Source organism: Sminthopsis crassicaudata, chromosome 1 (genome assembly GCF_048593235.1).
Source record: "Sminthopsis crassicaudata isolate SCR6 chromosome 1, ASM4859323v1, whole genome shotgun sequence".
Taxonomy (NCBI): domain Eukaryota; kingdom Metazoa; phylum Chordata; class Mammalia; order Dasyuromorphia; family Dasyuridae; genus Sminthopsis; species Sminthopsis crassicaudata.
This window is the reverse complement of record NC_133617.1, coordinates 372,524,304-372,548,914: the sequence shown is the minus strand read 5'-3', so window position 1 is coordinate 372,548,914 and position 24,611 is coordinate 372,524,304. Positions and strand designations below refer to the sequence as shown.

Below are 24,611 nucleotides of genomic sequence, written 5' to 3'. Positions count from 1 at the left end.
ATTTAGGAAATAATGACCATTTATTTTCAGATAGGAAACTGCAAGATCTTATATATATGAATGTGCTCATAGAAGCTATGAACTTCTATTGAATATTTGCCCTGATAATAGAAATTTGCTATAAGAGGAAAAAAGCAAGAATGTGATTATAATCAAAAACTGGTCCTTTAGGCCTCAGCCTGAGAGCACATACATGACAGGATAAAGCATCCTTAGCTAATTGTATGAAATAACAATTCTACCTATAGTCAGACTCAGGAATAACCAGGTGGGTTCTTGTTTGAAGGAACACCACTGAGAAAATGAGTCAGAAGGATCCCACCTTAAGCAGAGGCCAAGATTGTCCTCCCAACTCTTGCCCAAATATTAACCTCCACCTGTAACAGTTCAGAATCACATTCCTTTGAGTAGCTTCTGGCATATTCCTTTCAGATGATGAATTATTGGCTTGATGATCCATCAGACAATCATATATGAATGCAAAATTTCAAATAATAAAATAATATCAGATACAGTCCCAAGACATTTTATCTCAAATAGCAAGTCTCATTAATCAAAGCTTCAGGGGAATTTAACTCTCAAGGATTACATATTCTAAATAAGTATTGACTTTAATCTTACCTAGATAACAATAAGAGATGCATCCTAGAAAGTTCACAGCTTATCTTCATATCTAAGTAGACGATTTTAAATTCAACATTACACAAATCATTTTACTATAGATGCCCAATAAACAATCTCTATCAAAATATGTTCAGGTATTAACCATTTTCTAAGGGACAAAGACCTAGAGCACCTTCTCATAATCTCCCTATACAATGGAAACAACTTTAAGATGACACACTACAACCAATTAAAACTCGCATAGAATATAGAAAATACTGTCCTAATTTCACATGAATGAACCCTATCAGAATTAACATTAATAATTTCTTCATCCTAAAAAATGTTAATTCAACTTTCTCCAATCAAGGAATCCCTATAACCTTTTCTGGAAATATAAATGACAGGTACAACACCAATATTATTAAAAATTCCTCGAAGTACAATTAATCTCCCCTCTCACCAAAACCTTCCTAATTGTCCTGGTACAAAGTCAATTTTAGAGGTTATAAATTGTCCTTAACTGTCCATTCTTAAGGTTCCTCCACAGGTCCCTTAACCCTGGTGTTCTCAGCCTCCAGACTGCAGTCTCAGTCATGTGTAACATCTAGTAAGGTCCTTCCCACTCCACTTCTTCCAGGATTTAATAAGCACTCACTCTCTTGGAACTGCAGACTCCAAAGGTGTTACCTGAGCCAGCAATCCTTGCTTCCTAAGGACTAAAAGGGATGAGGACACTGCCAGTGTGTAATTCCTTTAAAACTTATCTTTTGTTTCAGTAGAGGGTCTTTCCTTTTCTCCTCCTAAAAAAAACCAAACCAATTTCATATGGAGAAAATCCCATATCTATTCTGGGGATATTCTAATTCTTTAACAAAGCAATAGACAAATATTTGGTCCAAGGCAATTTAGTCTCTAACCTCAATTTAGCAATCCATTTCTTTTCTTTTCTTTTCTTTTTAATAGCTTTTTATTTACACGATATATATGCATGGGTAATTTTTCAGCATTGACAATTGCAAAACCTTTTGTTTCAACTTTTCCCCTCTTTCCCCCTATCCCTTCCCCCAGATGGCAGGTTGACCAGTACATGTTAAATATGTTAAAGTTAAGTTAAATAACAATATATGTATACTTGTCCATACAGTTATTTTGTTGTACAAAAAGAATCGGACTTTGAAATAGTGTGAAGGAAATCCAAAATGCAGGTGGACAAAATTAGAGGGATTGGGAATTCTATGTAGTGGTTCATAGTCATCTCCTAGAGTTCTTTCGCTGAATGTAGCTGGTTCAGTTCATTATGGCTCTATTGGGATTGATTTGGTTCATCTCATTGTTGAAGAGGGCCACATCTGTCAGATTTAATCATCATATAGTATTGTTGTTGAAGTATATAATGATCTCCTGAGGTCCTAGCAATCCATTTCTTAAGAATCTGATTCATTCTTTCCACTTTCCTTGATGAGATGCCAGGTATATGGAATTACCACTCAATTTGCAATCCCTCTACATTATTTCTTATAAACCTTAGAAGTAAAAAATATTCCGTTATCAGAATCATTGGTTTCTACTAATCCATACTTAGATACAATTTGTTCCAATGTTATTCTATTAATCCTTAAAGCAGTAGAGCTCAAGGGAAAGTTTCCACCCATCCTATCAAATGGTTCACTATAATTAATAAGTCTGAGCTTGGCTAATATAGGCTATTATTTCATTGTTACAGGGAGTAAGTACATTTAAGAGAAATTAAAATGTCAAAATCAGAGCTCTAGATTTAATATTTGTAAAAGCTGTGCCTTATATTGGATATTTTAATAGAGTTGATTAATTATCATGTTGTATTTAAATCTATAAATCACATATACAATACATTCTCTTTCCTTTTGGCTTTTGGTTATACTAAGTCATTCATCATTCTAAGAGCCTACTGTATAGCCATATGTTTACACTTACCTGCAATGAATTATATTTTTGCATTTAATCAATAATCATCTAAGACCTAATCAGTAACATTTCATTGAATCTAAGAGAAAAACACTCCATTAGGTATAATTTATAATGAAAGCAGATGGCATCATTTCTGTCCTCAGGGAGCTTACCTATTAATGGAAAAAACAAATGGAAAACATGAGCAGACAAGCAAAATCACAGTTTTCCTCCTGATGTCATTTCAGCAAAATCTAACTTAAATATTCTGGAGCCAGGTTCCCTCCCTCCTGAGGGACATCTCCTCAATGCTTTCTTATTTATCTTTAGACATATTACACATCTTTCAGATATAATGTTTTGCAATTACACATATTCCTATATACCAAATGTTCTTTCTTTTACTTCTTGTTAAAGAGAAAAAGCAAGATAAACCTTAGAATTCATAATATAGGTAATATTTAACTGATTTTGGACCAAATTTCACAAAATTTATATTATATCCAGCAGGGCTAACAAAATGTTAAACACAAGGAGTAGCTAGGTGGCACAGTAGATAGAGCACCAGCCCTGAAGTCGGGAGGACTAGCCCACCCTTTGTGCCAGAAATGCCAGAGGTCAAAGATGTTGGGGCACCAGCACACACCCCAGAAAAATCCAGGCCAGCAAGGGAGCTCAGCCCCAGCCAGGACAGATTCCACAAGCCTCTCCAAGGGACAGGATCTTGGAAAATCCCAGAGAGGGCAGTTTTTTCCCTTTTGTAGTTTTCCTGTAAGCCTCAGATTCAGGTCGAGAAAAGGCTTTTATTTATGTAAATTAGACATATTTTAAAAATACAATACACTAACTCAAGTTACCCAATAAAGAGACAGTGCCAAGCAACTTAATAATTAGTCTCAAAAACCCTAGAATCTGCTAAAATGTTTTAGCAATTCAATAACTTTAATCATTTCTGCACACCCAAATTGGCCAGTCCACAGAAATGTCAGGGTTTTTTCCCCCCTCTTTGATGTGGCAGTTAAAAATTTCCCCTGTCTCAGAGCTAGTCCTTCCTCTCTCTAGTTAAAAAGTTTTTGCATAAGTCTAATTATGTACAGAATCAAGCACTTTTAAATCCCAAATAGTCAGATCTTTTCCTTTGTAATTCAGCTGAGTGAGAGAAACAAGGGAAGACAAAACATAGGGTCACATATGCACAAAAGCCTACAGCCTTTTTTTAAATCAATCAATCTCAGCCCCACCTAGGGTGGAAGTGAGGAGGGGAGTACAGTGAGAGCGGGTATAGAAGGCTCCTTTGATTTTACACCCAGCCCTCAGGGGATGAAGAATTCCTCCCAGCAGGAGCCTGCCCAAATAAAACAACATTAATTAATCCCTATAGTTTTTGATACTTCATTCCAATTCTTCCTAAAGATAAGTTTTTAAAACTGGTTACTTTCCTTGGGTCTTACCCAGTTTCAAAGGGAAATAAGAGCCTTTCACAGACTCTAACCATTTAAAGTCTTCCAGTCCCAGACCCACTCACCAAAACAGTGACTGTTCTTGTCAAGCGGTTCACCGGCTCCCGTCCCTCATCATTTCTTGCCCTACCTGGGTTGTGCACAACTTCCCTGACCGATTTCAAACTTTTCTCCCTGGTTTGCCCACTTCCATTTTTGCTTTCTCCCAGCGTCTCTCTTCAGGAACTTACCTGATCAGAGCAGGACTTCCTGAGTGAGTGCAAGGACCACCTGAGAATTCTCCCAAGCGTGAATGCCCAAGGATTTGGGATGGGGAGACCCTCCATAAGTAGGAAATATCCCAGAACAAGCCGCCAAAACTGTGTGAGACAGTAATTGTTACTCAAATTGAAACCAGAGACTCTCAAAAAAAAAAAAAAAAAGAAAAAAAAAAAAAAAGGACTTATAAAGATCCCACAAGAAAGGGCAATTCCTAGTATACAAAGTATAAGTAGAAGAGTGTAAAGTGTGACCAGAAGCTCCCACTCCCCTTCTGACTTTTTCTCCCATCGGCTGGGGAGTTCTCATTTACCCCAAACCCAGAAACAAAGAATACTAGTCAATAACACACTCTCTTACTGTATTACGTATTTAAATGTTAATGAAAATTTGGGAGGGGGGAAGGAGGAAATGTTTGTTTATCTAAGATAATAAAATAGCTCCAGCTTTTAGCTATAGTTCAATTTATTATTGCAAAGTCTCAAGTCATAATTAGGGCATAGCTCAAGGCCACACCTCTCCCATTTCCCAGGTTATCCCATTCACAGTGATAATATTATTACATTTCTGTCCCATGCCTGGAAATGGCTGCAAATAAGTAACTCCTGCATTGTCTTAGAAAGCTTGAGGTTATGATCAACAGTGAAGGGGACTTTGCAGGTTATTATTTTTTTTAATCCAAGTTTCCTTTTTACTATGAACTTAAACAGCAAACAGAAATATCTCAGTATACAAAGAATAGAAAAGAGAATTGTATGTGAAGTTATGAACTTTCACAGGCAGTTTGGTATTTTTAACCATACACTAAATTTAACAGGATAGCAACAAAAATGCCTTGCTTATCTCTCTGTCCCCTTCAGAAAGTCTTTTTCTTCTTTATTCTATATTTTCTTAATTTTTCATTTTTTAAAAAATTTCTCTCTTTCTTATATTATCACTATCCATCAACTTGTCCCCCCTCCCAGAAATCCTCCTTTGTAATCTATAAGGAAGAGCCATTAAAACAAATCAATACAAAAGGAGTGCTTTTCTCTTAGATTCAATGAAATGTTACTGATTAGGTCTTAGATGATTAGTGACTGTATTTATGAGAATGCTTCTGATTCGGGTCTAGTGGTAGAGAATTGAGGTATGAGAATCCCCTCTGGTCAGCGCAAGTCCAACCTGAAAGAATTCCAGAACCCAAAAGTCTGAATGGCAAAAGGGATTTTTATTGGCACTGAGAAGCCAGCTTTGCTAGGAAGACAGATTTCTCAGTGCAAGGTCCTGTCAGAGAAATAATAAAATTATTATTAATTAATTTTACTATTAATTAATAATATCACTGAGAAGAGAATGTCTTCACAGCGGTCAAGAGTCCTGGCAGGCAGCTGTGCCAAGAGGAGAGCTCCCTTGGCAAAGCATAAGAGATTTGGAGTTCAGAATTGTCCTTTATAGCAGTCTGAGGCTAGAGCTTCCATTCAAAACTGAATGAGAATCCCTCAATGTTGTCAATGCTACCAGGCTTAGATTTCCAGTTGAAAAAAGAATACTTATCTTGGAGTTTCAAGTCACTCTAGTTTGAGTGGGAGTTGGAGCTACTGGGAGTGGTCCTGGACTAATCTTCAAATCAATAGGGGTGTGATCATATCTCTGGCCAGATCTCCAACTGAATGAGACCACTTAACTGCCCTGAGGGGTGGGTCTCTGTCAGAGGAGAGTTTCAGAGATCACCCCCATCATTTGGACAGTTTCAGGGTTCACCCCCATCACTTCTTTCTGTAACTCTTTACCAAGAAGTAAGAGGTACATTAAAAAAGAAAAGAAGTATGCTACTCTCACCACTCTCCTGAAACCATGACAGCTTGCCATCCATCATTTTCAGCTTCTGCAGAACTCTCCCAGACATAACATAAATATATCATAACACTAGTTTCATCTAGTCTCTTGCTTCCTCCTGCAGTACCTTACATAAGACTGTCCCTCAGAATGAGCTGAAAACACTGACAATATTTTTTCAATAACTCCCTATTTTGGAGTTCAAAAATGTCTCCTTTGAGGGCAGCAATAGGCTGACTCAGCACAGAACATGCTTTGCCCATCAGATGTCTTGCCTGTCACTATTCACTATTTGAATGAATGAGGACGGGTACCACAGCTCTTGCCTTCTACATCACATCTTACACTGGACAGACTAAAAGTTACCATTCAAATGTTTTTATGTTTGGAGGAGGAATTCACAATTACTATTTATTGTAAGTAAAGGAAACCTTTGAAACATGATGAAGGTAGCATTTGAAGAACTGCTGATTGGATTACACAGAGATTTGGCTTTTACATGTTGTTTCAGATATTCTAAATAATGTTCTAATTTTATGGCATACAGAGTGGGTTGGTGAAAAAGAGAAACTTGAGATTAGTAGCCCAGGGAAGAAGTTGAAGTGATAAGGAGCTCCTCTGAAGAGACAGGCAGCAATTTAAGGGGCCCTCTCTGACCACCCCTGTTCATAGTGGATTCCTTTTCTCTCTGAATGTCTAAAGCATTTATTGACCACTTGTTTTGGTTCCTATTGCCATAGCTGCCTTACATAGCTGTTTAAAAAAAAAAAAAATTATAGAAATCTTATCCTGTTAATTATATTAAGCTTCTGGAGTTTAGAAACTGAATTTAAAATTTATTTTATATTTCCTTTACTACTTAGTAGAATGTCTTGTGCCTAGTAACATTCTCTTGAATGAATGAATGCAATAATGAATCAATCAGTCTTTCAAGATTGCTTTGATGGATCATATTGATATTAAATTAATTTCATAGTGGCCCTGGATTTGGAGAACTGACGTAGTTTCCAGAGATAGGGAAACAGATATCATTTGCTTATAGGATGTATGTTTTAAATCATATCAAACATGTTTGGAACACTGACAGGACACAAAAATAGATCCCATGAAAAGAAAGAAAGAGATCCTGTCTCAATGACCAGTTTAAGAGTTCATTGTTCAACCTCAACTCTAATATAATTTGGTATCACATTTTCCCCCGTGTTCCCTACCCCAAGATCAGGTTAAAAATAAGCAGAAGTAAGTATTCTAAAGTATCATATTTCCGTTTTTCAACTTGGAAAAAGTTGAGACTTGCAACTTTGTCACGTACGAATTTTTATTACAGCTTATAACTGAGTTACTGCCACATGATTGTTCCATTTGGGCAGGGAGTGCCTCGATACAGCTAAAGCCTATGTTATACATGGAGAATTAAATAGCTTACCGTTACCATGATAGGATGACCAATATAGAGACTAGTCTTTCATGCTCTGGTTCATATTCTCTAAATCTGGTTTCAGTTTCATGGCTATAAAATTGCCTCTGATCCTGAACTTTCCATAAGAGTTATTCCCAGGAGTCTCCCAAACATGTCTAATGGTGAAGGGATTGCTTTCCCTAAGCACTAGCTAACATCTTGAGCCTATCCTTAGTCCATTACTACTTCTGTGACCCTTAACCTCTCTCAGCCTCAGATTCCTCATCTGTAAAATGGGGATAATTATAGCCAAATAACAAATAAGATAAGCTTTGCAAGTCAAAAATCACATATAATAACACATAATAGTCAAAAAACTGGAAATTAAAATAACTAAACAGATTATAGTCTAGAAAGGTAATAGAATGTTTTTGTTCCAGTTTCAGAAGAAAATAGGAAGATTTAGAAGGATTGATGCAGAGCACTGTGGACAGAATTAAGAGAACAGTTTATTCATGCATAACAATAGCACAGAAAAAAAAAAAAACAACTTTGAGAGACTTTGAAACTCTGATCAATCACAAATCCAAAAGAATGAAGATGAAACATGTTTCTCACCTCCTACTAAATAGATAAGGAACTTAAAAAGCAGAAAGGGACCCATTCTCAGACATGTCTAATGTAGGAGTTTGTTTTGAAGATTATGAAACTATGTATTGAGGGCTTTCCTTTTTTAATTTGCTCAATGTGAAGGGGGTGGAATATTAATATTTAATAATTTTAAAATGCCTATTAATTGAAAAATATTTTAAAACTTTTTTAAAATTAAGAAAACTGCCTTTTTTCTTTCTTTTTTATTGTTATACATTATGAAATAAATATGATGAAAAACAAAATATAAAATTACTTTTATTTTAAAAAATAATAAAGATAAAGGCCTAAAGTTAACAAAATATCAGATTTCTACTCCCAGGAAGTCATTCAGATCTTAGTAACTCTAAACAAAGAACCGTAGAAAAGGAAGACCTTTCCCTTTTCTGTATCCTGGCTTTTCACTCCTTTGAATTATTTAAGGAATTAATATGTTCTTATAGGGTCACATACTGACTACCTACAAAGTCTAGGGATTGGACACTGACCAGAAGAGATAATGAGAGACAATTTACAACCTAAAAAATGGTCAGATTTATACTAAGAAAAAAGGGGCCATCCAGATAACCAACCACTCATTAGCAAATGAGACAGCTATCTCTGTCTCTTGGTATATTCCAGTGAACCAGGGTTATAGGAAGGAATGGGGGCAACATTTCTAGAGGAACATCTGTGATCTCAAGGATGTGTGCCCATCTTTGTCATCAATAGTTATTATTTCTAACATTAAGTATGTACACTGCGTCCTCAGCATGGGTGGAAGAGTCCTCTCAATAAAATTTAAAGATGGTGATAAAGTTTTGGCTTTCTTGAGGATGCTTCAGTTAAAAGATTTCAAATTCATTTTTCTGAACCTTCTCTGTAGGCAAATAGGAAGTTAAGGATCACTCTGTACTCTCTCTCATCCTGCTTACTTTTCAACAGTCCATCTGAGCCTCAGAAATGCAATTTTCAGAAAGTAAAGAAGGGAATGAATGTTTCTGATTATGCTTTTCTATGATATTATGAGAGGAAAAGAATACTTAAGATTCAGTTAGAATAATAAACTATTCCCAAGAAATTATTTGTGTTTTGTTGATTAAATTTGACGATTATTTAATAAGCATCTATTATATATAAGTCACCATGATAAGTACTTAGAGTGTAAAGACTGTCTGTCTGTCAAAGAATTTACATTCTACCAAAGTGAAAGATGGGGGTTAGGGGGGAAAAATCATTATGGTTTCTTATTTGAAATATATAGTATTCTTATTCTTAAGTTCATTGAAAGCCAAAAAGTAATAAATTGGAAGACTAGTAACTTTTTTATTCACATCTGATATATGTGAAAATTTTCCAAGCTTCCAATGTCACTAACTAGATCAGGTTCTGATCTTCCCTATGTTTCAAGATCACTTTTTCTGATCTTGAATCAGTACCCTATGTAGGACAACAGGGATCAGGGCTTTGCCCTGGAGTAGTATACTTAAAGAGTACAAAAATTCTAAATAATAATTTTAAGAAATTGTTCATCTTTTGCATGGAAATGGCTATTAATGAGAGTTATTAAACTAGAAAGGTATAAGACATATACTTCATTTCCTTCCCCCAGCAGTCCAAGCATTGGTCTACCCAGCAGCAGCCTCCTGGGGTCTCTTCCCTACTGCATGTATGTGCACTTATGCACACATATACTCACTGACACACACACATGTGGTAGTGTCATAGGGAACTCTGCTCCACAAGTGAATTAATCTTTTTTTTTTTTCACATTATGAATTACTGCTTTCCATCATACTACTTTGGGCCACATATCCATTCTGTTGCCAAATCTCATGGCTTCTACTTTCATAAAATCTCTTCTCATGCTTTTCTTTATTTTTCTCTATTCATTCAACCACAGCTATAATATAAAACCTTTTCATCTCTGGCTTAGACTACTAAAATAGTCTTTCAATTGGTCTCTCTGCCTGGTCTTCCCCCCAACTTCAATCCATACTCCATCCAGGTGCCAAGGTGGTTCCCTAAAGCCCACTATTTCCTCCTCTGCCCCATCTCACATGAAGAGATGGCTCTTCTTGCTAAAACACACCTGGATGTGCATAAATGATCTCTCTCCTTCCTTCTTCTCCAGCAGATTAGGCCTCCATCATTCTCTCACGAATCTTTAATGTCCCTTTCTACACACTTCTCCATAGCCTACACACTTGTCAATGATTGTTGTCCTATATTTCTCCTCTCTTTTGTGATTAAAGTCCTAGGGAATAATAGAATAGTAATAGAAGGCTAACTTCTTTTCCTTCTAGTCCCTTCTTAACTTTGAGCTGTCTGGCTAACAATCTCATTATTCAACTGAAACTGTTCTCTCCAAAGTTGCCAGTGATCTCTTAATTGTCAAATCTAATCTCCTTTTCTCAGTCCTCATTCTTTACCTCTCTACCACTTTAACACTATTGATCACCATCTTCTCTTTGATTCTCTCTTCTCTCTAAGCTTTCATGACCCTGGATCTCATTCTGTTTGACTTCTCCCTCTCAGTGTTTGTCCAGGTTGTACCCATTAATCCTGGGGTGCACTAGTATTTTGTTATGAGCCCTCTTCTCTTCTTCCTTTATACTATTTTACTTGGTGATCTCATCAACACCCATGGATTCAACTATCATGTCTATATAGATGATCTATAGATTCAGCCCTGACTTTATTTTGCATCTTCTATTGCCAATTGGACATCCTAAGTTAGAGTTTCCACAGATACCTTAAACTTAACATATCCAAAACTGAATTCATTATCTTTCCCCCAAAACTCCATCTCCCAACTTAATGCATTTTTACTGACTGGCTTCCATCATGAGATTCTCTCCTTTCTCATCTCTCTCTCTCCTGGCTTCCCTATCTTCCTTCAGGTCACAGCTAAAATCTCACATTCTCCAGGACTTTCCCATTCTCCTTTAATGCTAATTCCTTCTCTTTTAAATTCTCTCCAATTTAACCTGTATATAACCTGTTTTAACATGGGGAGGGGAGGGTCTTTGAGAAAAAATAACTATTTTTTTGCTTTTATGAGTATCTCTTGCACATAGAAGGCACTTGGTAAATGCTTGTTGACTAGACTTGCCCAGCCTAGGTCTGATCAGATTCACCTCACTGTTCAATGAACTCCGGTACTTTTCCCTCATCCTTACATCTTTTGTTTGGTATTTAAAGTTCTTTTTAACCTAGACCTTATGCCTCCTTCCCTTCATGACTTTTCAACAATCTGCCTCCAGTCTCTGTGCTGTCCTAGCTTAGAATGCTGAGAATACTTTCTGACCCCTCACCTTCTCTTTAAAGACAATTCAAGTCCTTCCTTTCTCAGGACATCTTTTCCAATCTCCCCAAATCCTAGTGCTATCTGCTCTTAGAATATCTTTCATCCATCCTATGTATATCTTGTGTCTTCCTTCTTTCTTTCCTTCCATCCTCCCTTCCTTTATTCTTACTACCTTCTTTCTTTCTGTCTTTTTCTTTTTTTCCCCCTTTGTTCATTCCTTCCTTCCCTTTTTCTTCTTTCCTTTTCCTTCCTGCAGGTGTTCTGCCCAAAGGAATGTAAATTTTGATCACTAAAACCTCACCAAATATCTTGGGTTCACAGGCTAGATTTCTTTCTTGGAACATTCCTTAAACACAAAACACTCTGGTTACCATTAATTGGTCAACATAAGGGTCCAGGCCAAGTCCTACTTAGTCTTTATTTGGGCCCTGATTGCTTCAGAATGAATGTAAACAGGATTTTTTCCTGTTTTGGCCAGAGATCCTGATGGTCTTCCTCTCTCCCAATCCCAAGATTGCTTTTTCTGACGAGGTAAAAAGGCCATTCTTTTCCTCATTTCTTTCTTACTTAGCCTTAATCACTGAATGGGTGTGACCTCAGTCAAATTGATACCTGTTGAAGACTAAGGTCTTTAAGTTTTAAACAAGCCAAGGTCTCCCACAGCAACCAGGTCCATCTCCTATTGTCCTGACCTATATCTGGCCACTGCATCCAGATCTTATATGGCTTAATTGTACATAGGTTTTCTCTACCCAGTTAAAATGTGAGTTTCTTGAAAGTTTTTACCTCTCTTCATATATTGCACACTTTTACAAGGCCTTGAAAATAGTAAGAGCTTAATAAATGTTAATAAATGAAAATCCAAATTGTTAGTAACATTAAATAAAAGCAGCTGGAGAGTACATGAGTACAGAAACCCATGTAAATATTTAGGGCGATATTTTTGTGATTTGTCAGCAAGATTTCTAAAGTATCTGGTCCCTGAATTGGCCTGATTCTAGTTTTCCTGATATTTCGAAGATATCTAATTTGTATGTATTTGTTTGTTTATATGTGTATATATGTGTAAAAATAAATAAATGAAGAGCTTATTGAGTATTTACTATGTGCAAAGCACTGTGCTAAATGCTGAGAACACAAATAGAAAAGTAAGGATGTCCCTGTTCTCAAAAAGTTCACCTTCTAATGGTAGACATGTAAGGAAGGCTTGCACTACAGATCAGATGGGAAAGTCCCATGGTCCTTAGAGTACAACCACAAAAGTGATGTAATGTCTCTTCTTTAATTTCATTTCCACTAATAAAATCATATCAGTTGATTCAAGGATTGGGACAGTTAGAACTTTGTTTTCTGGGTTTCAGTAAATATGCTTACAGGCCCTGCAGGAACAGCTGCCGGGTACATCTCCATGGAATGTTCCCTAGGATAATGTCCAAGAGCACTGGACTGAAAGCACTACTATTTGAAAGTTCTTGAGGGGAGATCACGGCCAAAGAGATGGTAGCAGTTTTATTTGTCTGACAAGAGCTGCTTCTCTTCTTTTCCTCAGGAATACTTGCTGCTTCAAGTAGGCTGATTTGTTTGCTTTTTGTGTGACATTTGGTTGGCAATTGTGAGGAAGACTGGCCCCTTCTCCACAAAAGTTATTGCTTTGAGGGCATTGTGCTTCATTATAACTGCATTTCAATATAATTGCATTGTATTTCAATATTATTGGTGTCCTATTTAATCCTACACATTTTGTTCTATGTATTTTAAAATGTTATTTTGGTCAGGCATCCACAAGCTTCACCAGATTGACAAAAGGGTCCAGAACATTAAAAAAAGGTTAAGAACCCCTGACTTAGTGGTAAAAATGATAGTCATCTTCAGATATTTGCAGAGGTATCATGTGGAAGAATGGGGCAACTGAAAAAAGTTGAGTGGGAGTTGTAGAGAGGCAGATTAAAGATTTTTTTTTTTTAATTTTAATATTTAGAGTATCCAAAAGTGGAGCAGTCTATGCCAGGCCTCCCATGAGAGGTCTTCTGGGAAAGACTGGATGATCACTTGTCATAAAGTATATTCTTCATTATGTGGAAGGTTACAAAAATAGTCTCTGAGGTTCACAGTCAATCAGCTAATGAGTATTTATTAAGGGCCATTCTGAGTCAGTCACTGTGCTAAGCACTTTGGGATACAAATATTAAGAATGAAATAATCTCTCCATATCAGTTTCCATTCTAATGAGGAAGACAGCAAAAACATAGAAGATGCATAAAGCATAAATATAAAGTTAATATATACAAAGATATATACAACACAGGTAAATAAATATAAGGGGAGGGAATAGTGCAGGTTTCCTGCAAAAGATGATGCCTGAAATGTGTATATTTTTCTCTTTTTTAAATTTTAAAATTTAATTTTAAAATTAAATTTTAAATTACTTTTTATTTTTCAAAATACATGCAAAGATAGCTTTCAACATTCAGCCTTACAAAATCTTGTGTTCCAAATTTTTCTTTCTCCCTTCCCATCTCCCTCCTCCCCTAGGCAACAAATAATCCAATATAGGTTAAATGTGTGCAATTCTTCTAAACATATTTCCACATTTATCATGCTGCACAAGAAAAATCAGATTAAAAGGGAAAAACATGAGATAAAAAGAAAAAAAACAAGCAAGCAAAAAAACCCCAAAAAGGTGAAAATACTATGTTGTGATCCACATTCAGTCCATCTGGATACAGATGGCTCTCTCTATATCACAAATCCATTGGAACCGTCCGGAATCACCTCATTATTGAAAAGAGCCACATTTGTCAGAGTTGATCATCACATTCTTGCTGCTGTGTACAGTATTCTCTTGGTTCTACTGAGATGCATCTTAAAAGAAAAGAAAGATTCTATGAGGAAGACTTGACCTGGGAAAGGATAGTAAGGGGAGGAATATTTTCCAGGCACAGATCAGAAGTTTTCAAGCTAGAAGGAGTCACAGAAATTACTAATTCTGACTCTCATTTTAGAAACAAAAAACAAAGTCCTAGAAAGATTATGGGCCAGCTAGATGGCACAGTGCTGGGCCTGGAGTCAAGAAGTCTGCTCTTTCTGAGTTCAAACCTAGCCTAGGATACTTATTAGCTGGGTGACCCTGGGAAAGTCAGAATCCTGTTGGCTTCAGTTTACTTATTTGTAAAATATCCTGGAGAAGAAAATGGCAAATTCGCTTCAATATCTTTGCCAAGAGAACCCCAAATAGAGTCAAGAAAGCTGGATATGACTGAAAACAACTAAACAAAAACAGAAAGATTATGATATTTCCCACAAGGTCAATAAAGATGTAAATGGCAAAACTAGGGTTTGAACCATCTGATCCTGAGATGATTTCTGAAGTCAAACTGGATGAGGCCCTTGGTCTCCCTGCAAATAAGATTCATTGAAGAAAACCCAGACTTGCAGAACTCTAGAGAAAGAAATTGGGTTTGGATAAGAAATGGGAGAACTAGTTGAATAAGACAAAGGCTGTCTTTGATGACTTAAGGACATAAAATAACAATGCATATTTGTCTGTAGGAGCAACTGATAGCAAAAGTAACAGAATTTCAGATACTTCACAAGAAAAGGAAAAATCTTTAAAATTGGAGCTTAAAAATGTTTTTTAATTTAGACTCTTCCTCAACATTATACACATATCTCTTAATATAAAGATTTGAAAATGAGTATCATATCTCAGGAGAAGAAAGAGAATAAATACTAACTGGAAGGAAAGAAGGGAAGAGAGTCAGTCCCTAAAACTGTCCATTAAAATTGGCAAAAGAAAAAAAGAGCAGATGAAGAACTGATTAGGGAGGAGAACATTCCAAGGTTTTAGATATCCCAAGGTCTAGAAAAGTAACCTCTGCTGAAAGCTATTTGACAGAAAGGAGGAAAAAAAATTAAGTATAGAGCTATAAATCAATAAAAATAATCTTAGGTCTGGCAGTGGCTAATAAAATAACAAAGTTACAAACCCCTCAGGGGGAATACTGACTCTGCAATAACTTAAAATTATCAAGGATTTCCCTCCCCCCCAAAAATAGGACCATCAATACTTGTTTGAGGGTCCAGCTAAGAATATCCAGTCCTAACTGAAGTTCTATAAACAAAAAAATGAGGAGACAAAAAGGGACAAAGCAGGCAAATTGGGGAAGAAGGAAAACAACTACATTCAGAATGAACAATCTGGTTTTCTCCACATAATTAAAGATTTAGGTTTAGAGAGATGTACCAGAGAGATATCCAATTTGGGCAGTTTTTTAGAAGTCTTCTCTAAATGCTCATGACAAGAAGACCAGTATAAAGAACAGATTTATTACCTTCCATAAGGGTCACAAATATACTGGTCTCAAGAATACCAAGAAAAAAATTCAGAGGAGGTAGCATAGTGTTTTCAGTCTTTGAAAAAAAGGAATAAGTAAACATAATCATAATTCAGAAATTAGAGACTGAGACTACTTAGGTATAAAGATAGGAACTTGGCAAAACACTCTTAGTAATATGGAGTAGTCACTTCACAAGAAACTAGAAATCCTAACGATTAACATTTTAAAACGGAGAGAGGTAGCTGTGGGTCACAGGTTATCTAATCTGGATTCAGAGCAAGACTTTGGGGATCTGAAAACCAAGGGGAAAGGAATCTGCACATTTTTCAAGGACAGAAGAAAAGGACTTATACAAAGATGTTCAGGATAGAACTAGCCAGTGGACACAAAGGTCATTCTTACTGATGACCTGGGATTTAATATACCTCAATTTTTGTTGTGATTATTGTTACTGGATCATTTTTGAGGCATGTCTTCAGACTCCATTTGGGGTTTTCTTGGCCAGAGACTAGCGTGATTTGCCATTTCTTTCTAAAGTTCATTTTACAGATGAAGAAATTAAAGCAAACAGGTTAAGTGACTTGCCCAGAGTCACATAGGTAGTATTTGAAGCTAGATTTGAATCGGGGGAATGAGTCTTCTTGACTAAAGCTCTACATTCTATCCACTCTACCACTTAGCTGCCCTATACACCTTGATTACAAGGCTCTAAATTTTGCTGGTAAACATGAATTTTTTTTAAATGTATTTTAACAATTAACTTTTAAAATTTTGAATTCCAAATTTTGTCCTTCCCTACCTCTTATCCCTCCTTGAAAGGGCAAGCAACTTTATATCAATTATATACATAAAATCATGCAAAATACATTTCCACATTAGCTATGTTGCAAATGCAAACAGACAAAAATATGAAACAAGAAAAATGAAGTTTTTTTTTTAAGTATGCTTCAATCTGTATTTAGATTATGTCTCTAGAAATAGATAGCATTTTCCATCGTGCATCTTTTGGAATTATCTTGGATAATTTTCTTGATCATCCTTACAATATTGTTATTATTGTGCACTATTTCTATTCAATTCGCTTGAATTGAATAATAATAATGTTTTAGCTGCCATTTCCTAAAAAGAGATTTTATTGAGATAGTGGATCAACTTTCCTAGATGTGAGATTTCATGTAATATTAATCCAGAGGTTTTCTCCAAATTTAAGTTTATATTCATAGATGTTAAAACAGACTGGCATAAATTGAAATAAAAACAAGATGTTTATTATTTCTCAATATATAGATGTATTTCATGCTTTGAATATTTTTTTAAAGTAACTACAAAGGTTTATGAATACCTAGTTTGATTCCAAAATCATTCCCATCTGATAGCAATTTAATCTGGAAGAGTGACTATTATATAGTGAAATAAATGTATAATGCTCAAAGATTCTGATGTAAGAATATCATGAATCTCTGGGAAATGACCCAGGTAATAAGAATTGGGGATGTCTGAAATATATAAATATCAAATATAAGACTGGTTTGTGTCTGGGAATGTGACTGGGATCAGCAGCTGTGGATTGTTCAACTTAGTTACTGAAATAAAAGCTTGGTATTTAACAAACCTTCGCTATCTTGTGATCCAGGATCTGGAATGAGGTAGTGTCTGTGATTTATTTTTCTGAAATTTAGACTTATTTGGAGGACATATTATCCCTTTCTGGAAGTTCATCCAATGTGAATTCTCAGGTATGATTTCATTTGTTGGTTTTATTAGCACAAATATGTTTTAAACTTCTATCCCATAAGGATGTTCATTTAATTTAGGTTGTATAAATTTTGGCATTTATACATGAGAAAGAGGTAAAGAGAAAGAGAATGGAAATGATTGAGTTTTCTGAAAAGTTATTTGTGCCTGGGTCTGTTAGTCTCCCCGTTTTACAGATGAGGAAACTGAGGTTCAGAGAAGTTAAATGATTTATCATAGTAATTGCCAGAAACAATATTTCAACCCATGTTTCATTGATTTTAAGTTCATCATCCTTTCTCTCCTTCCTCATGCTGTCCTGATTAGCTATTATTTTATATATTTTTATCCTTTTTACTCCTAAGCTACTAGAACAGGTTCTCTACAAGTACTTGAGGCTTAATTAATCATAAAAAGATATCAAAGAAAGAGAAGGACCCATATATTCAAAAATACTTGTAGCAACTCTTTTTTTTATTATTAGAAAAAGAACTGAAAACTAAGGAAATGACCATTAAAACTAAGAAAATACACCACAAATTCTGACATATGACTATAATGGAACATTACTGTATTATATGAGATGATGAAAGGAATGATTTCATGTAAAGATATATATGAACTGATACAGAATTCAGTTCCCTAAAACCAGAATTAGAAGGACAATTTCTATAACAATAATACTTTAAAGAAAAACAACTTTGAATGATTTGAGATGTAGAATGAAATTTCCATGTTCAGATAGTCAGTGTGAACATTTATTTTGCTTAACTTCATATTTTTACAAAGGTTTTATTTTTCTTTTCTCTTTTTTAAATGTATGGGACATAGAATGGAGAGGGGAGCTAGCAATAGGATTGCCAAAAAGAAAAAGAAAAGAAAGAGTAATTGGGAAAGACATTTTAAACGAATAAAGAGAAGAAAACAAAAGAAATGAAAGAAGGAAACATAGACAAGAAGGACAGTTTTGAAAACTATTGTGTTTAATTTATTATATACAAGGAAGAAAAGGAAAACTGTCCATAATGGTGATTTGTGTTTTCATATCCATTTATCTTTTTTCTGTTCTACTTTGTATATGGAAATGTTCAAAATAAAAAAAAATAATTAGATACTTTCAAGCCCTTTTCTGAAATAGATTTAATGTTAAATGAAATGAACAGTCATCATCATATATATATTTCTCCCCCCTGAGGCAATTGGAGTTAAGTGACTTGCCCAGGGTCACACAGACAGGAAGTATTAAGTGTCTGAGACTAGATTTGAACTCAGGTCCTCTTGACTGCGGGGCTGGTGCTCTATCCATCTAGTTGCCCCACTCATCATCAATAATATAGGATGATCAATTCTGATGAATGTGACTCTTTCCAACAATGAGATGATTGATGTCAGTTCCAATGATCTTGTCATGAAGAGAGACATTTACATCCAGAGAGAAGACTGTGGTAACTGACTGTGGATCACAACATAACATTCTCACTCTTTTTGTTGTTGTTCACTTGCATTTTGTTTTCTTACTTTCTTTCCTTTTTGATCTGATTTTTCTTCTGCAGCAAGAGAATTGTATAAACATGTTTAAAACATTGGATTTAACATATATTTTAACATGTATAACATATTGGATTGCTTGCCATCTAGGGGAGGGGATGGGGGGAAGGAGGAGAAAATCTGAAACACAAAGCTATGCAAAGGTCAATGTTGAAAAATTATCCATGCATCGGTTTTGAAAATAAAAAACATAAAAATAATAAATACATGTAGCCCGCTAAAAATAAATAAATAAAAGAAATTTAAAACTGTAAGATTTAAATGCCAGCTAGAATTTATATTTGATCCAAAATTTAGAAAAATACAGCTGCCCTAGAGATTATATGCTAGAGATAGCAGCTCATGCTAGAGATTATTGTACTTTTTTCCCAAAAAATTACTTTGGCATCTGTGTGGAGGATGAATAGGAATGGGGAATGACTTGAGATTTTTTTAAAAAGGCATTTAGAAGTCAATTATAGTAAGTAGTACAGATATGAAGTGATGAGGGATTGAATTAGAGTGATATTCTTATGAATAAAGAGAATGGGACAAAAACAATAAAAGATATTGTGGAGAGAAAATTGGAAAGGCTTTGCAACCTACTGGATATTTTGGATAAAAAAAAGGTAAGGACAAAACTAAGACTGTGAATCTAGGTAACTATGTGGTTGTTCACATCCTCCATAGTGATAGGGAAGTTTGAAATAGGAGTAGGTTTGTGTCAAAGATGAGTTCAGGGGCAGCTAGGTGGCGCAGTGGATAGAGCATCAGCCCTGAAGTCAGGAGGACCCGAGTTCAAATTTGAACTCAGACACTTAACACTTCCTAGCTGTGTGACCCTGGGCAAGTCACCTAACCCCAGCCTCAGGGAAAAAAAAAATAATAATGAGTTCTGTTTGGGATATGTTGAGTTTGAGGTGCTTATAGGATGTCTATTTCTAAATGATCAATAAACAGCTGATGATAATAGAACTACAACTCAAAAGAGAGAATCTGATGGGATATACAGATATGAGTCATATGCTCAGAGCTTGTAATTAAACAAATGGAAGAAGATAAAGTCACCAAGTAAAAGATTATAAAGAAATAAGAGGACTCAGGATAGATGGTTAATAAATGTGACAGATGAATTTACTGCAAGAATATACTGCAAAGAAGCTGTGAGGGGTGGGAAAGAGGGGAAAGAAATGTACATGATAAATGTATTATATATTTAAAAGAATTATTTTTATTTTAGTATTATATTTAAATATATATTTAAAAGGTACATAGTAGATTTGCAGTTTCATGTGTACAAGAAGCTTTTCATCATCCTACTGTTATAGGAATGTTTGTTTTACTTCATAAATTTAAAAAATAAAATAAATTTTTAAAAATAAGAAAACTAAGAAGAAGCAATCAAATAAGTAGGAAAAAAATGAGAGGAGAATTATGGAAAGCCAAGGAGAAAAAATATTTAGAAAGAGATGGTGGTCAATAATGCCAAATGCTATAGAGATGTCAAGAAGGAGGAAAATTGAGAAGAGGTCATTGGATTTAGCCATTAAGAAATTACTGGTAACTTTGATGAGAGTAGTTTCAGTTGAGTTATGATCCTAGAAACCAAATTGAAGATCATTAAGAAGGAAACAAGAGAAAAGTAAATAAAAATTCTTAATATAAAGAGCTTTTTCAAGAAGGTTGGTTGAGAAAAAGAAAAGAGATAAAGAATAATTGAAACAATGGTGAAATATATGATGGAGGGAGACAAAAAACTGTTGTTTTCTATGCCTAACCTTTGATCCAACAATCCTGCTACTAGGTCTATACTCCCAAAGATATCAAATAAAGAGGAAAAAAATTCACATGTACAAAAATGTTTTGGTAGTAGCAAAACAAAAAAAAATTGAGGAATGGCTGAAAAACATATCTAAATGTGATGGAATAATCTTGTATTGAAGGAGATGGTTTCAGAAAAGACTTGTATGTACTGATGCAAAGTGAAGTGAACAAAATAAGAACAATTTATACAAAAATATTATTTTGAAAACAAACAACTGAAAAACTTAAGAACTCTGATCACAATGACCAGTCATAATTCCAAAAGACTTGCCATGAAACTTGCTGTTGACCTCCAGATAAAGAGCTAATAGACTCAATTACAAACAGAAGTCTATTTTATTCTCTTTCTTTTTTTTCTTTTTTTGGAGAGAGGATGCTAATGCAAAAATTTATTTTGCATGACTACACATTGTAATAGGTTTTGTTTTTCTTGTCGTTTTGAAGGACAGGTGAAGGAATTCAGAACTGAAAATAATATAAAAATAGTGTTGTTTTTTTTTTAAAGGATGTGGGAAATTTGGGAATATTTGTAGGTGGCAGGAGAGAAACCAGATGGGCAAAAAACTAGGTTCAAATTTGAATAGGAAGTTGAGAGTGGACCAAATTGCAGCTGGGAAATTGTACAGTGCTTTTAATTACCCCATTGCATGATTTCCTGAAACAAAGGTCCATTTTAAATTGTTTTTTAAAAAACACCATTATTTTTCTAGTAAGAAACAGCAGGGTTCAAATGCTGTCTTTGATATACATTGCTTATGAGACTCTCAGCAAAGTCATTTAAATGTAGGCTGTCTCCAGACTCTTCCTTCAGGCCTGCTGAGATTCTTCTTTCCTTGCACCCTTTTTCATTTTTTAATGTTATTTTCCCCTTTTAGAATGTAAGTTCCTTGAAGGCAGGAATTGTTTTTCATTTTGGTTGTATTTGTACTTTGACTAATGCAATACTTTTAAAGCAACCATTGGGCAGAGCTAGCTCACAAGTAGATTTGGACAGAGAGGCTCATACCAAGTCCTCCAAATTGTTTTGTTATTCAGTCCAGTCCCACTCTTTGTGAATCCAATTGGTGTTTTCTTGGAAAAGATAATAGAGTGGTTTGCCATTTCCTTCTCCAATTCATTTTGTAGATGAGGAAACTTAGGCAAGCAAGGTTAATTAACTTACCCAGGGTCTTACAACTAGTAAGTGTCTGAGGCCGGATTGAACTCCCAAACATAAGTCTTCCTGACTGGAGATCTAGTAGTATTCTATCTACTATTCCACCTAATCCAAAAAGTAAATAGAATGGTTTTCCTAATGCACAGGTCTGTCCATGTCCATACTCATTAAATTTCCTATTAACTATAGGTTCAGATTTATTTCATCTGTATCTTGTGCTTTTTTCAATTTCCTTTTGTGTGTGTATTTAGTGAACACAACTGTTAGCAAAATTATGCTTACTACTTCCCAAAGCAGAGCATTCACATTTAAACAATTCTAATTGCTAAGAATGAGAAAGTAAATGACTACTTGGTAGGGATGGTGTAGAACAGCAGTTCTCAAAATATGTTCCATTCACCCTTGGCAGTTTCCAAGTCCCTCCCAGGGGACCTATAAAGTCAAAACCATTTTCATAATAATACTAAAATGTCATTTTTCTATTAAAATATTTCTACTTTTCCAACTACATATCTGTGTGAGGCCAGATTTTATTCATATACCAAAACAATATCCCAATAGATTGTGGCATATTGCATTAAGCTGGATATCTTTAAAAATTATAGAAATATGTAAAATAATTATCATTTTTATCACCAAAATTTTTGTTTTAAAAACTATCCATTTCTCATTAAATGGTATTTATATATATATCTGAGGGCAGCTAGGTATGTAAATAAAGTGCTGGACATGGAGTCAGGAAAATCTAAGTCCAAATCCAGCTTTAACTCCTTATTAGCTCTGTGACTCTGGATAAGGTAGTTATTTCACTATTTCTTTATCTGTAAAATGGGAATAATAATATCTACCACCTAAGGTTAGTGGGAAATCAAATGAGATAATAATTTGTAAAGCACTTGCATATAATAAATAATAGTAATAATTAATATTATTTTCCCTCTATGGTTTCTATCCATTGCTCCTAGTTCTGGCTTCTGGCTCCACATGACAGATCTTCAAATACTTGAAAACAGAGCTCATATCCCTTTCTTTTCCAGACTATACATTTTCAAGTCTTTAAATTAAATGTATGACATGGTCTTAGGTTCCCTCCATTCTTCCATTTTTTGTTCAGTGCAGCTCTCCCTTACTCTCTAAGCTCAGAAAATCACTCTTAGACCTTTTGGCTAGCAGGATTATTATTATTATTTTTTAAATGAGATGAACCTTGTGAATGCACTGTTAGTTTTGTCTTTTGTTGTTCAGTCATTTCAGTCATATCTGACTCTTCATGACCCCATTTGAGGTTTTCTAAGCAAAGACACCAGAGTGGTTTCCATTTCCTTCTCCAGCTCATTTCACAGAGGAGGAAATTGAGGCAAACAGGATTAAGTGACTTGCGCAGGCTCACACTGTTAGTAACTATTTGAAGCTAAATTTGAACTCAGGAAGATGAAGGAACAGCTCTATCCACTGTATCCCCTAGCCACCCTAGTGCTGGCTCAGCAATCAACAAAAAGATATTTTCTTCACCATCCAGTAAGCAGTCAGGGAACGGTCATAAAATACCTGCATGTGCCCTGAATCAGATAGCTTTCACTCTACATGATGCTTCCACTGGGGAGCCCATGCTCCCAGGACTGGGCCCTCACTGTCCACTCCTCTCACCACATGAGTAAGCCAGATAAAAACATATACCCGGCTTAGTAAAACTTATATGGTATCTAGTGGTTTTACTTTGCAGATTCTTCAGTCATTTGTTTCAGTATAAGTTAGCTAACTTTCCAAATGCTTGCTTGGCTCTGGCCCCTGCTCCATCTCAACCTCTAGTTTCTACAAGATTGCTGGCTTCTGTCCCTGAACAGTCTGAAGGGGCAAGGAGCGTCCTTGTTAAGCTATAAACTCTCATCTACTGAGAGACCAAAAGAGCAACAGGTGACTAGACAGAGTGTTGTGGGCGGGATTTCTGTACCAGATGAAAAGTTGGACAGGTGAACTTGAAGACTCCTTCCAACCCAAGAGCCTACATTGCTTTTTTCTTCTGCTCTGTTGGCTTAGAGGATTTAGGAGGACAGGGAACTGAGAAAGGAAGAACAATGTTATAGTATTTATCCTTTTTTCTTTAGTCACTGACAAAATAACTCAACCTTTCTTCCCACCTCAAAACATCAGTCTCAGAAAGAAGAGATTCTGTTATCTATATCATCACGAAAATTCATCTTTTTTTTTTTTTTTTTTTTTTTGCCCTAATGAAGGGACTTGTGGTAAATTCAAAAGGTTACATGGATAGGACATACAGATTATACAGTGCCCTCTGAAGAACCAAATTTTCTCTCAAGAGATTGTCTTTCCTCTCCTTATTCCTTGTATACTCAAAAGCTAGCTTCTCTCATTATTTTAAAAAAAAAAAAAAGTTGCCTGTTGCTGTTGCATGAAGGCTAGGGACAGCAAAATGGGACAGGGAAAAAGAGAGAGGAAAGGGACAAAGCTAAGAGGGGAAAATATAATGAAGGTTCTTCCAAAAATCTCAACAGAAATGCACTGTCTGGGGCAGTTAGACTAATCCATATATGTTAACTGATTTACACAACATAATACCATTGTGGCAGTTCAGCAGACAAGTACTTTCCTGAAAGGGATTTATAAC

General features: G+C 35.3%; 1 long non-coding RNA gene across 1 annotated transcript; it reads right to left on the bottom strand.

The window, feature by feature from the left end:
• Positions 1–480: 480 nt before the first annotated feature.
• On the bottom strand, positions 481–4,602 carry LOC141549646 (uncharacterized). The gene is made up of 3 exons (XR_012484408.1): positions 4,223–4,602; positions 2,560–2,629; positions 481–1,406 (listed from the first exon to the last, which is right to left on the bottom strand). It is a non-coding gene; the product is annotated as an uncharacterized LOC141549646 (long non-coding RNA).
• Between the last annotated feature and the right edge of the window lie 20,009 nt (positions 4,603–24,611).